The sequence below is a fragment of the Leptonychotes weddellii genome, chromosome X (assembly GCF_054177405.1).
Source record: "Leptonychotes weddellii isolate Sample4059 chromosome X, ASM5417740v2, whole genome shotgun sequence".
Lineage (NCBI taxonomy): Eukaryota > Metazoa > Chordata > Mammalia > Carnivora > Phocidae > Leptonychotes > Leptonychotes weddellii.
In genome coordinates this window covers 78718398-78735919 of record NC_138385.1, presented here as the reverse complement: position 1 = coordinate 78735919, position 17522 = coordinate 78718398, and positions in this window count along the sequence as shown.

Genomic DNA, 17522 nt, shown 5'->3' with positions numbered 1-17522 from the left:
CCAATGAGGTATAAATGGGAAAGAAAATACATTAATTCATAGATTTTTTTTTAATCCAATTGGGACAAAACCTTAAATACATGATGTGAACGATAATTTAGGATTGATAGTACCTAAGGATGAGGAAAAAAGGCTTGCCGTGATTTTCCCTTTACCTTAAACAAGTCACCATTTCTTAGGTTTCCTACTGATTGCTCACGCTGTCGAGTGACGAAACTGCCAGTAGCAAAGACAAATGCTGAGAACTCAAAATGGCGTCATCGTGAGGGAAATGATTTACCTACCAGGTGGCAGATTGATTACAATTAATCCCTTACATCCTTGAGAGCTCTGCTGCTTTAGAGGATTAGTTCCACCAGAGCCATAATTCTCCCAGTAATGTGAAAACTGAAATTGCCAAATGACCCATTTAGGATTCGGCATGCCAGTTAATTAACAGGCAAAATGTTACTCTATTTCCTGTGCTAATTGACCCTGATTATTAAGATAAAGTAGGGTTGTTGCATCACAGTGGGTCAAAGTGAATATGTGTTGAGTATGGAATTCAAGTGATTCTCTGGGGGACTTTTTTTGTGCTTCTGTGTCTAATGTTAAACACTGATGGAATGTATAGCATCCTAAGGCAGACAGGATCTTTAAGGACTCACGTCTTTTAGGAATGAAGATAAACCAGGATCAGCTCTGAGCAAAGGAAAACTTTGGTAATGGAAGAAGGCAGTTATGAATACCTACATTGTGACCAACTGTAAAAAATCAAGATGTTAGATTTTTAAGCTCTTTTTTTCATTCTTGCTTTGTCATATACTCATCTACATTAACCAATTTATGGCCCCATCTTCTCTTGAAGTGCTATTTTTTATAATGTGTATCCAAGGTCATTAACCTTAAATTTTAATAGTAAGATTAAAGAACATCAAAAAAAGAATTGTGCCTGAAACAGAAGAATGAATATCACAGAATAATAAGGGGATAATGGGAGTTTAGGGTTTCATATTGGGGTAGAAAGTGAGTGTGTCTTTTTTATATTGGAGATAGCCACATGATGTTGGGTACAAGCAGGATTTTGTTGCCATTTTTGTCCTTTGAAAGTTAACTATGATATGTATAGATGCTGACTTGTCAAAGGGGTAGAAGGTGCCACATTGTGTCAAATCAACATGATCCAGACCCTGATTTACACTTGCTTCTGTATCACAGTGGAGAAGCTTCAAAATTACATTTTTAAGACTCCACTGCCAGCAGACTTCTGGGTTAAATTTTGCCAATAAGAAGCATCTATAACAGATTTGAAAGGCAGAAGAGAAATAGAAGCTGTTATCACCCGGCGGCATTATAAAGAAACTCTTGGGAAGTTGCAGATGAGTTTGCAGAAGGCTTGGAGTGAGCTCTTGTGGATCACTTGCTTTTGTCCTGCAGACAGCTGAGATCATCATCGGCACAAATTCCGACACTTCCAAATTTCCTGAAAGTCTAGTGTTATTTCTCTGACTTTTGCTTCTGTAGTGATTGCAATGATTAATATTTTAATTCCCTATATTAAATCCCTTTCTACTTGAGATGCTTGGGGTAGCATCTGTCATGCAGACTGATTTCTGATGGATAATCATGGATCCATATCTCATGCCGAGCAAGAAGCATTTGGAGAGTTAGGAACAAAAGTCATTACGTTAAGTCAAAATCATACTTGAAAATTACTTAGGAAGTGACGTATTAGGGGCTTAAAAATTTACCTAAAGAATCCAACACATGACCTGTTTCCTAAGCATGGGAGTAGGTTGCTGTCCTCTAGCACCAAATGAAGTGACCGGCTGGCTTTTAGGAGCCATGTTATATGAAAATCACACAAATTTAGGAACACCTGGGTGGCTCAGTTGTTTAAGCATCTGCCTTCGGCTCAGGTCATGATCCCAGGGTCCTGGGACTGAGCTCCACTGGACTCCCTGCTGAGGAGGGACGCCTGCTTCTCCCTCTTTCTCCCTCCCCACTTTTGCTCTATTTGTCTCTCTCAAGTAAATTAACAAATTTTTTAAAAAGCACACAAATTTAAACACTAGAACCACACTCAAACAGGTGCACGCTTTGAGAGGCATGCTTGCACTGGTACCAGCCAAAGCAACAGTATATTCATGCTTCTCACCTTATTTTTCCTCTAGGATATGTTTACAGGAAGGGTAGACTGAATTGCTCACATCATCTGAACTTTCTCAAACTCCACCCCCTCCATCCCCAATGTTTGTCACTCTTACTATCACTCTCCTAAAAACATAAAATTGAATTTCCCTCAATTAAATGGGCATATAATTTGCATATACCAAATTTCCTTAATTGCCCTTTTGTCTCCTTGAATTATTTCTAGTTAACAATATGAACATATTATAAATCTCAACTCAAGTTTTCTCAGGAAATTTTTTGTGTGACCTAAACTTGTCCCTTATTCTCAGCTTCATGATTTAGTTCAGGTAACAGAAAATTTTACACCTTCATAAGTAAATCTCTAGTAGAATTATGTCTAATATATAGGTCTTGAGTTCTTGGTGAGTAATCAATTTTTGTAAACCACAGCAAAATACCCTAAGGTGGAAACCCTAGATCACTAATATGCTTCTGTTTGAGCTTGGGGCTCGAGTTTCTACCTAGGCTATGTCAACAACTATGAAAGGTCTCAGAATTTACACTACTTGCAAGCTAGTAAATTAGTCTGCTTCAAAGATATTATCATAAAACACAAGACTCCTGTGTCAGAGATACATTATTATTCACAGCAAGCAGCATGTGTGTCAGAATATTTGCATCAGTTGCCTTTGCCCCAAGTGCTATAGGGCCAACAAATGGGTCTGTATAGATGTCCACACAAACAGTGGGTTGCATTTCAGAAGAACAGCCCTGAGATCAAAGACTCTCCACCATTTTATAATGGGCAATAAGCATGACTTCCCTTTGATCTGGAGGGAAATACTGTGTTAATTACAGGGCAGCAAGTGAACCTGCCCTTTGTTCCAGAGACACTAACTCTATCTTCCAAGATTGTTCATTATACAAACATCCTTGGAAAGATAGTCTAGAACAAAGTCACCTAGAGTCTCCGTTAATAAGATGTGTGGAAGTACATGAGACCCATGGAGAATTGGGTCCTAGAAGACTTCATTTGCAGTCTGAGCTTGATCTCTTCTTTGTGATTTCTTTTCCACCCTTGAAATGTGTGTTATCAATATACTGCTACCTGGAATGGTGTAATCATGTCTCATCAGAGACCTATAAGAAAAGGGACCTCATTGTTTTCAATAATGCAAACTCTCATAAACAAATACACTACGAGAGCAGTTGATCTGACATTCACTTCCCTGATGCAAAACCAAAGTGGAGGGAAAAAGAGTTTAGTCAAACTCACTTTGTCTCTATATGACATCTGATCAAATACTCGTCATCAATTTAGAACAGGTGTGCCTGAAAAAAAAACCTACCTTCATGTGCTCTTCCCACCCTTACCTTTTAGGAATCCAGTCTAGGTCCCCTTTCCCTTGACTTCTCTTGGGGCTGATTCCTTGAGTGCACACATTCAGGATACCTCCTATCCTTACTTCCGAGGAATCAGGTTTAGGATCCCATTCAACCAGCCTTTCTTGAATTTTTGTTTTCAGAGAGCACACATGCAGACCCCTCCCTGCCCTTTCCACTTAGAAATTCTGTGTAGGACTCCCCTTCAGTTGTCTTTCTTTCAGAGCTAATTCCTGAGTGCACACATGCAGGCCTCTTCCTACCCTTTTCTCTTAGGAATCAACCTTAGGACTCACTTTCATTTGACCTTCTCTTGGAACTGATTCACTGAGTGCACATTTATAGGACACTTCTCATCCTTACTTCTGAGGCACCTAAGTTAGGGACCAAGTGAAAGCACTTGGCCTTTTCTCAGGCCTTTTTCCTGAGAGCACACATGCTGATACTCTGCTTCCCTTTTGTTTTAGTAATCCAGCATAGACTTTCTTTCACTTGGGCTTCTCTCTGGTCTGATACCTGAGTGCAAACACACAGGCGCCTTTCCCTCCTTCAGTTTTAGGGATCCTGCAGCAGATGCCCCTTTGCCATGCCTTATCTTGTTTATGATTCCTTGAATGCATGTAAGTGGGCCACTTCCTGTATGTTCCTCTTAGGAAACCAGCATAGGACTCCCTCTCACTTGGCCCTAATTTGAGGCTCATTCCCTGAAAGCGTATATGTAGAACCCATCCTGACTTTCTTCTTAGGAACCTTGTGTAGGACTCTTTCACTTGGCCTTCTCTACAACCTGATTCAAGGAGTGCACATATGTTGCTGAGCCTCATCTCCATGGCATATGTGTTAAGACAGAACCTGGAGTACAATCAGTGCCTTCTTGTTTTACCATACACTAGAATTCTTTAGATGGTATATCTTGGTGGCTTTTGGCATAGGGTGTAGTCCCAGTGTCGTTTTTTTTTTTCTTTCTTGCATTCCTGATATTTGCTTGGATTTGTGATTAAACTGTGTTCATTCCTAAAAGAAGCTTATTTTACCCATGAGGCCCTGGAGGTCAGACTGTGGGGAACCTATCATTTAAATGTAGCACCCATTGGGATCTCATCTTGAAAATTTGAGATCTGGATCTCCCTTGCTTGGTTAATATCTGCCTAGTTCCTCTCTCTGCCTTAGAGATATTTCCAAAATACAATGCAAAAGTCAAATTCTAGATGCCAAATCTTAATTCTACATGATTTACAACATTTAGTAATGCCAAGTCTCAGAGGTCAGAAATAAGGAATAGTTTATTATAGTAAGTCAGTGCAGTCTCTTGAGAATCTATGGACTAGTGAGCAATATGGTTTGGTGTTATGGGGACAGAGTATATCCTGCTCAAAGTCAAGAATTAACAGCTTGGTCTAGAATACAAAGTGTGCAACTGAGGGCAGCCTTTTCTCCGGGTGCACGGAGCACAAATAGGACACCTTGTAATCAGTGTGAAAAAACACAAGTAAGAAATCTGAGAAAAATGAAAAGCGGGATATGAGTGAAATGAAATGAAAACTGACCCTGGCCATATTTATTCCAGGAGACCATTGGCTCACCACTCTTCTAGCACGTTTGCCCTGGCAACCTTGTGAGATAATCGAAAGAAAAAGGATTGGCGTGAAAGCGTGCCTCCAGCGTTCAGGGTATACACCATGCTATTCCTGAACTCAAACCTTCTTGGTTCAGGGCATTTTTAACCTTTTTTTTTTTTTTTTTCTCTTCTACAACAGATATTTTTGGAGCAAACAGATAGCTTATTTTGACAGGAAATGGGATCATTACGTTTCCAGCTTACAGCAATGTTCCAGGTCAGTTTCTTTCTGAGTAAAGGAAAGTCCTCCCGTGCAGATATCTATGTGCTACTCCAGAGGACTCACAACTTATGGGGCAATGAAAGCTATGCCAAGTAGACATGCAAACTGTGGAAGTACACAGCTCTATCACTCTGGTGGTAAAATACGGATATATTTTATGGTGATCAATTTCATTCTGTCCATAACAAGCAGCCATGAAATTTTTCCAATTCTAACTGTAACTGATAGAGCCCTTTCATATGCTTGGGGTGCAAGTGCAGTCACAGTGATTTTAGTAAAGTCAGCATTTCTACGAGGCCTTCCTATATGTGCATTGCAAGACTATCCACCTCTCCTCGCATAGGCTCATCACCAGCATCATCCCACTCCCAGAAGATGGGTCGGAGACCACTTTCTGGAATATTATATTCTGTGGACCTACCTCATGTCTGCATTTGAAACGCAAATATAAGTTGAGCAATTCTGTACCCACTACTGGACGCAGGTGACAAGTAGCCCACAGTGAAGCTGAAAATTAACACTCATGCCGCAAAATCTGGGGAGACTGTTCCCAAACTTCTGTTGCTTTTGCCAAGGTGACTCACTGTAAGCAAAATCCACAGAGCCAGATTTGACTCCACACTACCCCTACCTGACCGTGTCATTTCACAGGTGGTTTCAACAGTCCCGTGTCATTCCTGCGTACTGATACAGCAATACCTTTGCAGGTGCAGGTTTTCTTTTGGTTCCTGTTGTCATCTGGGGGTTGAGAGGTGAGGAGGGGATGAGAGAGTGGAGATAAAATGCTCTCTCTGCTCCCATTGTCACAGTCAGCTGTGGCTGCCACATACCATCATAGGTCATTGTAAACTATGTTAGAAACGACATTACAACCTCTTCTTTTACCGTTAATATGCAGCCATTAATCTCCAAGCCATCCCATAGTGTTCGAGTTACTTACTCACGGGAGGATTTCAGGTTCAGCCTGTGATGCTTATAACCCCATGCATCACAGACACTGGATGGTTGTTTACCAAACCCATTTCCTTTTATTCATACGCACCCTCTCTGACCTTCCTTGCAGCAGATGGGGCCATGTGGATGGAAGTGATGGACACCATTTGCAGGTCCAACACAATAAAATATCTCTTAAACTATCCTCCACTCTCTTTTGGCAGACAGAAAAAGAAAAATCAACAGGAGACCTTGAAGTCCTATGAGGTAGTAGTGCTACAAGGAGGAGAAACTGGGAGGACTGATTTCTGCATCCTTCCATTGAAGACCACCCACCAAACACCCATGTGGAACCATGAGCTAGGACTACTTTTGCATTATGTTGAGCCATTAAGATTTGGGGGTTGATAGTTACAGTGGTTAACTTACCCAGTCTAATACCTCATCGTAGTTTGAGATCTGATTTAGACCTTAGTTATCGCTCCAAATTCCTTTCTACTGCTCTCTGACCTGGTTCATTTATAAAAGGTTTTTGAAGAATGTGGGATCACCAGATGGAAAGTAGTCAGATCCCATACAGATCCCTTTTTTCTGGAAAATATTTGGCCCCTTGCTAATTTGTCTATTATGTTTTTTCTGACACATTGCCTCTTCCTTCGAAAGTATGGGAACTAGAATTCTCACAACCTCCATGGCTGAACACATCACCAATTAGCAGAAGTAAAAGAAATGATCTCTGGAAGATTTTACTTTAAACTTCAAAAATGACTTCAATTTAAATTCTGTAATAAATACCACAATAAAACACACAGAGACAAACACACACAAAGTACCGTGAGAGAATGTTGACAAAAAGATTCACAAAGTCCATAGATATTGACATTTTCAGACAGAGTGGCATTATTTTTAAAGAAAAAGAGTATCAAAACTATAACTCTAATAAATTATACTATTTTTCAGTAAGTAGTTATCTACCTAAGATACTTAACTCTAAGTAAGTAGCTATCTACCACCCGTATCTCCTTAACTTCCCCATGTGGCTTGCTTTGGCCAATAGAATGGTTTAAAGTGACAGTTTGCCAGTTCCAAACCTAGGCATGTGTGTCTCCACCCACCCCTCTGGAAAATTTAGATTTCTGCCATGGGAAGAATAATGCCCTAGGTAGTAGCTACTGCCCTTTGAGCCTGTGTTTCAGAAGGAGACCTAGGGGAATCCCTGACTGTTTTTCCCAGCTTTGAGTTATAATCAACATATAACATTGCATGTGTGCAAAGTGTTGATTTGATACATTTGTATACTGCAAAATGATTACCACCATAGCATTAGCTGATACTCTCATCACATAATTACCATTTCATTTTTTTTTTGTGGTGTGAACATTTAAGATCTCTTAGCAACTTTCAAGTATATAATACAATATTATTAGCTATAATCACCATTCTATACATTAGATCCCCAGAACTTGTTAATCATTTACCTAGAAATTTTTATCTTTTGACCAACATCTCCCCATTACTCCCCAGCCCCCCAGTCCCTGGTAATCACCATTCTACTGTTTCTCTGAGTTTGGATTTTTTAGATTCCACATACAAATGAGATCATATAGTATTTGTCTTTCTCTGATTCATTCCATGTAGCATAATGCCTTCAAGTTTCATCCATGTTGTTGCAAATGACAGGATTTCCTTCTGTTTTGTGGCCGAATAATATTCCAGTGCATATATACTACATCTTCTTTATCCACTCATCCATTGATGGATAGGTTGTTTCCATATCATGGCTATTGTGAGTAATGCTGTAACAGATACGGGAGGTGCAGATATCACTACAAGATTCTGATTTCAATTCCTTTGGATAACTACCTAGAAGTGGGATTACCAGATCACATGGTAGTTCTATTTTTAAGGAGTTCTTTTGTTTGGGTTTTGTTTTGAGGAACCTCCATATTGTTCTCCATAGTAGCTGCACGAATTTACGTTACCACCAACAGAGCACAAGAGTCCTCCTATCTCCACATCCTCACCAATATTTGTTATTTCTTGTCTTGCTGATAATAGTCATTCTAACATGTGTGAGATGATACCTTATCTTGGTTTTGATTTGCATTTCCCTGATGATTAGTGATGTTGAGAATCCTTTTCATGTACCTGTTGGCCACATAGAGATATAGATATATCAGTCTCTTTTATGCTAATTACAATTTAACATCACATACAAAAACTCTATGATTTTGCTCCCCTATCTTGTTTATGATGTCACCATTTACATTTTTTTATATTTTGTATCTATTAACAAATTAAATTGTCATTATTTTTAATATTTTTGTTCTTTAAATTTTATACTAGAGTTAAAAAAGTAAAACACAAAAACCTTTATATTGGAGTTAGTTAACACACCACCACATTACAGTATTAAGGTTTTCTGAATCTGACTATTTATTTACCTTTACCAGTGTATTGTATATTTTCATATGTTTTTATTTTACTATTTGTTGACCTTTTGCTTCAGCTTGGAGAACTATTTTTGGCATTTCTTGTAAGGCAAATTTAGTAGTGATGAATTCCCTCTGTTTGTTTATTAGGGAGTCTTTATTTGGCTTTGGGTTCTGATAGGTAACTTTGGGTAAAGTACTCTTGGCTAGCAGCATCTTTCTTTCAGCATTTAGAATATAGCAACCCATTCTTTTCTGGCCTGCAAGGTCTCTGCTGAAAATTTTTCTGATAGCTTTTTTGGGGTTCCCTTCTACGAGAGATTTTTTTTTCCTCTTGCTGCTTTTAAAATTCTCTCTTTGTCTTTGGCTTTAGGTAGTTTTATTACTGTATCTTAGAGAAGATCACTTTGGATAGAATTTTGAAGTGACTTGTTACCCTCATGAACTTGGATATCCAAATCTCTCCCCAGATTTGGGAATTTCTGAGCCATTATTTTTTAAAGGAAGCTTTGTACCCCTTTCTCCCTCTCTTTTGGAACTGTAATGATGCATTCATTATTTATCTTGCTGATGTCCCATAAGTTCCATAGGTTTTCATCATTTCTTTTCATTGTTTTTCCTTTTTTCATCTCTGATTGTGAAATTCAATTGATCTGTCTTGTAACTCACTGATTCTCCCTTTGCTTATTTAAGTCTGCTGTTGAAGCTCTATATTGAATTCTACAGTTCAATCATTATATTCTTCAGCTCCAAAATTTCTGTTTAGTTCTTTTTTTATGTTTTCTATTTCTTTGTGGAACTTCTCATTTTGTTCTTGCATTGTTTTCTGATATCAATAAGTTGTTTATGCATATTCTCTTGCAGCTCTCTGAGCATCCATAGAATAATTATTTTGATTTCCTTATTGGGTAATTCCTGAATCTCCATTTCTTTGGGGCTAATTGCTGGAGGTTTGCCATTTACCTTTGATGGAGACATATTTCCCATTGTGATTCTTCATAATCTCTGTAGCCTTGGGTAGGTGACTGCACACTTGAAGAAGTAATCACCACTTCCAGACTTAATGGACTGACTTCAGTAAGGGAGGCCTTTCACCTGTGGATGAGAACATGGTGGCTTGTGGTGTGACCCTGGGTTTAGTGGTGTAGGATGCTAAATATGGAGGCACATCATGTCACCAGGTCAAAGAGGAGTAAAGCCTCTTCAGCTAAAGTCAACTGCAGTTCATAGCTTTGACAACTCTGTGGTCCTAGGTGAGCCCTGTCAGAGGAGGATTATAATGGCTGCAAGGGTTGTTGGGGTCCTAATATGTGTCTTAAGGCTGGTATCTAGGGAGCAGGACAGGCAGTGGTGGTGGCCAGAGCCAGTGGCTTGCACATACTCAGCTGTGGGGGGCAACTGCAGCTGCCTGTGTAGTGGCAGAAGCCATTTGCAGACACGTTCGTAGAGATGCGGTAGCAAGGGCCAGGGCCCACTATGGGCTCACTGGCAGCTGTGGAGGCCCTAGGTGTTGGCATGCTTTCCTATGGATGCACAGTATCCCACTGGGCATGCACACTGCCATGGAGTCCAGTTACAAAGTTTTGGCTGGGGGTGTGCATGTGCACAGCTGGAGGGTCTAACTCTACATAAGCACATTGACGTCGACCAGTGATACAAAGAAGCACCTGATCTCAGCCCACAAGCAGCTGCCAGGACCCTGGTTGTTAATGTGCTCTCCTGTGGCTATACACTCTCCGCCCCACCAGACATTCACCCTGGAGGCTAATGGCTGGCATCAGGCAGGTGGCATGCAGGTACACAGCTGGATGTGCTAGCCTTGAGCACAGACCCAATGGGAGGGCTCAGCCAGAGGGTCCTAGGCTGGTGTCTTCAGCATCATAGCAGCAGAAGCCAGATCTGGCTATAAATGTGACTCCCAAGCTCCAGTAGGAATGGGGAGGGACTCAGGCGCCTGGCATCAGCAAATGTGAAAACCTGTTGGGTAAGAGCTAGAGAGAGCTTCAGGGATCTGCAATGGCTACACTGGCCCTTAGCTTCATAAGTGGTGAATTCTGCTGAATTTGAAGAGCAGGTTTGTGCAAATCATAATTGCTCCTGTTGTATGCTAATAGCAGTCTCTGCTTTCCTTCCTTGTTCCTAGCTGTCTCAATACTATCTCAAAGAACTCCAAATAACATAAAGATGCTCACTGAATCAGGAGGGCAATGCAGAAACTGTGTGTGTGTGTGTGTGTGTGTGTGTGTGTATAACTCTTACCAAGGACTCTGATTTTTAGTTAAGATTAACAAATGTTGCATTAGTGTTTTCACAATCTCAGCAGTGTAATATATTCAGTAATAAGGAAGGTCAGACATTGATACTGTGGTAATTAAGTGCCAAGCCATGTTCTTTACTTGTATTTACTTATGCAATGATCACAACAACCCAGTTAGGTGAATTCTGTTATTCTCATTTTACATATAAGGAAACTAAGGCACACCATTATTAATTTTTCTATCATAACAGAACTAATAAGGTGTGTGTGGGCTTAAATGCAACATTCTACTCCTTCACCCAGCTACACAAGCAACTAATGGGTATGTAGTATTTGTGATGTGGTGGTCCTCAGCTATAAATGCTTTTCTTTCGGTGTGGAAGACCACTTACTTCATGTCTTATAGTAGTTTTAACAGCATGTGGGTGGAAGTGTATTGGCTTTTGGATTTCATGTTCATATGCTTTCTAGGAAAACTCCAGCTTGTGTACTAAGAAACAGCTCTGTATGCTTTAGTTTCATTTTTTCATTTGCTGTTAGAATTTGTTCTTCATGAGTTCAGGAACCATGTCTTCTATTTCCTCTCAATCTTCTAGAATCATGGCATGGTGCTGGGCTCGTAAGAAGGGAATAACAAATGTTGGTTTATTCATTGCCACTTTTTTATCCACAAACCACAACTGACAGTTATCTGTAATTTGCATAAAGAACACATTCCTTCAAACAGGATTTATTGAGAGTCCATTTTGTGATAGGGACACAACAAGAATAAAACATAGTTCTGCTGCCATTGAAGAGCTTCTGGAATAATAGGAAGAAACATATGTAAATAAATTATGTAATGATGTTATGTAGAGCAATTCTTAGGATTCAATAAACGTGTGATGAGTAAGTGAGCTTCACTGGGGATGAAGAAATCTAATCCTGATTTTGGTAAGAAATATTGGACAGGTGCACTATTAGAACTGAGAGAAAATTATAGGGATTATTTCATCTAATCCCTCATTTTATAGGTAAGAACCTAGAGTACTGGGATGTTGACTGGGATTTTCCCTGTTAGTCCAAACTTGACTGTGAAGAAAAACTGTTGGTTTAAAAAAAAAGAAAAGAAAAAAGACCCTATGGATCCATTTAATCTCAAGAGGGCCTTTCTATGAGCACCATCTACTCAAAGGCATTTAGAGGCGCAACAGAATCAGCTCTGCTGCTGTCATGCACCTTCTCATCCCAGAATCAGCCAAGACATAGAAATGGGAGAAAGGAGAGTCCTCATGCTTGACAGTTTGGGGAGCATGAAAAGTGCCCAAACAAAGACTCCTCCTTTCCCTCACCAAGATTCTCCTCCTAAATCTAAGCAGTCATAATGATGGGTTTGTTCTAAGAGAATCCCTCATAAATTGTGGCTGAGTCTTCAAGAAGGGGAAACTGGGTTCTTTTTTCCTACTTTCTCATCTGGATGCTCTGGTACCACAGTCTAAGGGGGAGTGATCAGAGTCTTGGGAGTAGTTTGACAGGTATTCTGTGGAAATTCATGGCATCATGAAGAGAAGGATCAATGCCACTTTCTTATCTAGACATTTCTGAAGATGGGGATCCCACTGAAGTAGTTTAGACCAGTAAGACTTTAGAGATTATGGTGTAGAAGGGCTTGGAAAAAATACAGAGGTATCTTCATCCCATCCCAATTTTCTACAGGGACAACAGTGGTTCCTGTAGATCGGGGAGGAGCTCCAGCATTTCTCAAGCCACTGGCTGGCTAAACATTGGGATATTCAAATCGGAGAGGTAATGGAAATATGGAGTATTGGCAGGGGGCCAGAGGGAGATAACACATTACTGCTCTGTAGGGGTCCTTGGTGCTGGAGTGTTGCCAAGTAAGGCTGATGTCCACCACACCACCTACATAGCAGTAGCCCCAGGCAGAATTAGACCAAATCAAAGTGAGACATCAGGCTCCAAAAGGCAACACTTATATATGAGCATTTCTATGCCCTTGATTTTCTTCCCTTTTCCCAAACATTCGGGAGCTACATATGTAAGAGCAATGTAGAAGAAATATCCCTAACCCCACCAACACATACACCACACATAAAGCACTACATTGAGAGAAATATAAGTGAGAAGAGGAACAGACTACAACTTGTATCTCTCCAGTTCCCTTGACATACAAACTCAGTGTTAACTGTAAGATCTTTAAAATAATAAATGGGATATAAGAATCTAAATAGGACAAAAACTTAATATCCCAAAAGAAAAGATGTACCAAATTTTATAATGAACTTGAAAGGGGAAAATTTGAGATTTCATAGGGAAAAGTAGTTAGACTAGTTCACATTTATAATTTAACCACTTGATAGTGGTGTACCAAGGTGGGAGGTGGGAGGCGTGGGAGCATTCCACCCTGACAGAGAAAACTATTTTGTCACTGATATTTTAAAATCTCACTTGTCACATACTGATAATAAATGCATACAAACTTTTAGTAGACTTTATTATTCTCTATAGACATTGCTGTCCCTGTACTTAGAGCAAACCTCCTTCTTGTTACACAATTGCCACTTGAGAATCACCCCAAAAGACGTTTATACTGGCTTAGTGGTGTGCCCAAAGAAACAAAATTTCTTTTCACAGGGAAAGAAAATTTATTAGGGACAGGTAGAGAATTTTGCAGACATTTTACAATCTCTGACCTTGATATAAAATTATATTTTTCTTTAAATTAGTTACAGGTGGGGCACCTGAGTGGCTCAGTCTATTAAGCGTCTGCCTTCAGCTCAGGTCATGATCCCAGGGTCCTGGGATCAAGCCCCGTATCATGTTCCCTGCTCAGTGGAGATACTGCTTCTCCCCCTCCCCCCTCCCCCACTTGTGCACTCTCTCTCTCTCAAATAAATAAATAAATATCTTTAAAAATAAATAAACAAATTAGTTACAAGTGTAGGCAAACACAATGAGTCATTGGGGTCTGTTGGGAAGCCGATATGGAGACAGTTATTAGCGCAAGAAGATTATTGTGGAATAGTGCTGGAGAAAGATAAAGGGGGAGGGAGCAGAATTGGGCAGAGAGAACCTCTTTCCATGATGCATACCGACAAAGTCTCAGACAGCTGAAGGATCTGGGGAACAAGAATTGCTTGTTCGATTTTCCTTGTGTTGGTCAGGAGTGGCCAGGTCTTAATAATCCCTCTCTGCACAGCCATTGACTAAGGGCTGCTAGAAAGAGCACGACATCAGCTGGAAAGATGTCCTGGTCAGTTTGGGTTGCTAACAAATACACAATAGACTGAATGGTTTTAAAAACACACACTTATTTCTCATGGTTCTGGACGCTGGGAAGTTCAAGATAACGATGGTGGCAGATTTGGTGCGTGGTGAGGTCCCTCGTCATCATTTGAAAATGGTGATCTTACTATATTCTCATATGGTAGACAGCAGAGAGAGAGAGGAAGTAATCTCTCTTGTCTCTTCTTATCAGGGCACTAATTCCATTCATAAGGGCTCCTCCCTCATGACTAATTACTTCCCAAAGGCCCCACCTACTAATACCATCACATTGAAGGCTAGGATTTCAACATATGAATTTTAGGACACAAACATTTGGTCTGTAACACCCGAGGTAGATCCTGAAGGTGAGGCAGCCAGAGACTGTCAGCCAACTGCACGTCTTACAGCTAAACAAGTTCTTACATGACAGGATATACATCCCACACCTGACGACCTATTAAATTCCTTTTTTTTTTTTTATTTAAATTTTAGCTAGTGAACATACAGTGCAATATTGGCTTCTGGAATAGAATTCAGTGATTCATCACTTACATACAACACCCAGTGCCCATCACAACAAGTGCCCTCTTTAATGCCCATCACCCATCTAGCCCATTGCGGCACCCACCTCCCTCCATCAACCCTCAGTTTGTTCTCTTTTGTTAAGAGTCTCCTATGGTTTGTTTCCCTCTTTCCTTTTTTTCTTTTCCTCCTTCTCGTATGTTCATCTGTTTTCTTTCTTAAATTCCACATATGAGTGAGATCATATGGTATTTGTCTTTCTCTGACTTATTTTGTTTAGCATAATACACTCTAGCTCTATCCACATCATTGCAAATAGCAAGATTTCATTTTTGATGGCTGAATAATATTCCATTGTATGTATATACCACATCTTTTTTTTTTTTTTAAAGATTTTATTTATTTATTTGAGAGAGAGAGAATGAGAGAGAGAGCACATGAGAGGGGGGAGGGTCAGAGGGAGAAGCAGGCTCCCTGCCAAGCAGGGAGCCCGATGCGGGACTCGATCCCGGGACTCCAGGATCATGACCTGAGCCGAAGGCAGTCGCTTAACCAACTGAGCCACCCAGGCGCCCCTATACCACATCTTCTTTACCCATTCCTCAGTCAGTGGACATTTGGGCTCTCTCCATAGTTTGGCTATTGTTGATAAAGCTGCTATAAACATTGGGGTGCATGTACCCATTTGAATCTGTATTTTTGTATCCTTTGGGTAAATACCTAGTAATGGAATTGCTGGATCATAGGATACGTTCATTTTTAACTTTTTAAGGAACCTCCATACTGTTCTCCAGAGTGGCTACACCAGTTTGCATTCCCACCAACAGTGCAAGAGGGTTCCCCTTTCTCTGCATCCTCACCAACACCTGTTGTTTCTTGTGTTATTAGCATTAGCAGTTCTGACCAGTGTGAGGTGGTACCTCATTGTGGTTTTGATGTGCATTTCCCTGATGAGGAGTGATGCTGAGCATCTTTTCATGTGTCTGTTAGCCATCTGGATGTCTTCTTTGGAAAAGTGTCTATCTGTGTCTTCTGTCCATTTCTTAACTAGATTATTTGTTTTTGGGATGTTGAGTTTAATAAGTTCTTTGTAGATTTTGGATACTAGCCCTTTATCAGATATGTCATTTGCAAATATCTTCTTCCATTCCATAGATTGCCTTTTAGTTTTGTTGATTGTTTCCTTCTCTGTGAAGATGGTTTTTATCTTGATGAAGTCCCAATAGTTCATTTTTGCTTTTGTTTCCCTTGCCTCTGGCAGTGTGTCTAGTGAGAAGTTGCTATAGCCGAGGTCAAAAATGTTTCTGCCTGTGTTTTCCTCTAGGATTTTGATGATTTCCTGTCTCACATTTAGGTCTTTCATCCATTTTGAATCTATTTTTGTGTATGGTGTAAGTAAATGGTCCAGCTTCATTTTTCTGCATGTTGCTGTCCAGTCTTCCCAACACCATTTGTTGAAGAGACTGTCTTTTTTCCATTGGATATTCTTCCTGTTTTGTCAAAGATTAGTTGACCCTAGAGTTATGGGTCCATTTCTGGGTTCTCTATTCTGTTCCACTGATCTGTCTGTTTTTGTGCCAGGACCATACTGTCTTGATGATTACAGCTTTGTAATATAGTTTGAAATCTGAAATTGTGATGCCTCCAGTTTTGTTTCTCTTTTTCAGAATTGCTTTGACTATTTGGGGTCTTTTGTGGTTCGATCCAAATTTTAGGATTGTTTGTGCTAGCTCTGTGAAAAATGCTGTTGGTATTTTGATCGGGATTGCTTTTAATGTGTAGATTACTTTGGGCAGTATGGACATTTTAATCATGTTTGTTCTTCCAATCCATGGGCATGGAATGCTTTCCATTTCTTTGTGTCTTCTTCAATTTCTTTTATAAGTGATCCATAGTTTTCAGAGTACAGATCTTTTACCTCTTTAGTTAGGTTTATTCCTAGGTATCTTATTGTTTTTGGTGCAATTGAAAATGGGATTGATTCCTTAATTTCTTTTTCTGCTGCTTTGCTAGTGGTGTGAAGAAATGGAACAGATTTCTGCACATTGATCTTATATCCTGCAAATTTGCTGAATTCATGTATGAGTTCTAGCAATTTTTGGTGGGATCTTTTGGGTTTTCTGCATAGAGTATCATGTCGTCTACAAATAGTGAAAGTTTGACTTCTTCCTTGCCAATTTGGATGCCTTTCTTTCTTTTTGTTGTCTGATCGCTGAGGCTAAGACCTCCAGTACTATGTTAAATGGTAATGGTGAGAGTGGACATCCTTGTCTTGTTCCTGACCTTAGGGGAAAAGCTCTCTGTTTTTCCCCATTGAGGATGATATTAGCTGTGGGTCTTTCATATATGGCCTTTATGATGTTGAGGTATGTTCCATGTATTCCTGCTTTGCTGAGGGTTTTTATCAAGAAAGGATGCTGTACTCTGTCAAATGCTTTTTCTGCACCTATTGACAGGGTCATATGGTTCTTGTCCTTTCTTTTGTTAATGTGGTGTATCACATTGATTTGCAAATATTGAACCACCCCTGTAGCCCAGGAATAAATCCCACTTGATTCTGGTAAATAATTCTTTTAATGTACTGTTGGATTTGATTTGCTAGTATTGAGAATTTTTGCATCCATGTTCATCAGGGATATTGGTTTGTCATTCTCCTTTTTAGTGGGGTCTTTGTCCGGTTTTGGAATCAATGTAATGCTGGCTTCATAGAATGAGTTTGGAAGTTTGCCTTCCATTTCTATTTTTTGGAATAGTTTGAGAAGTATAGGTATTAACTCT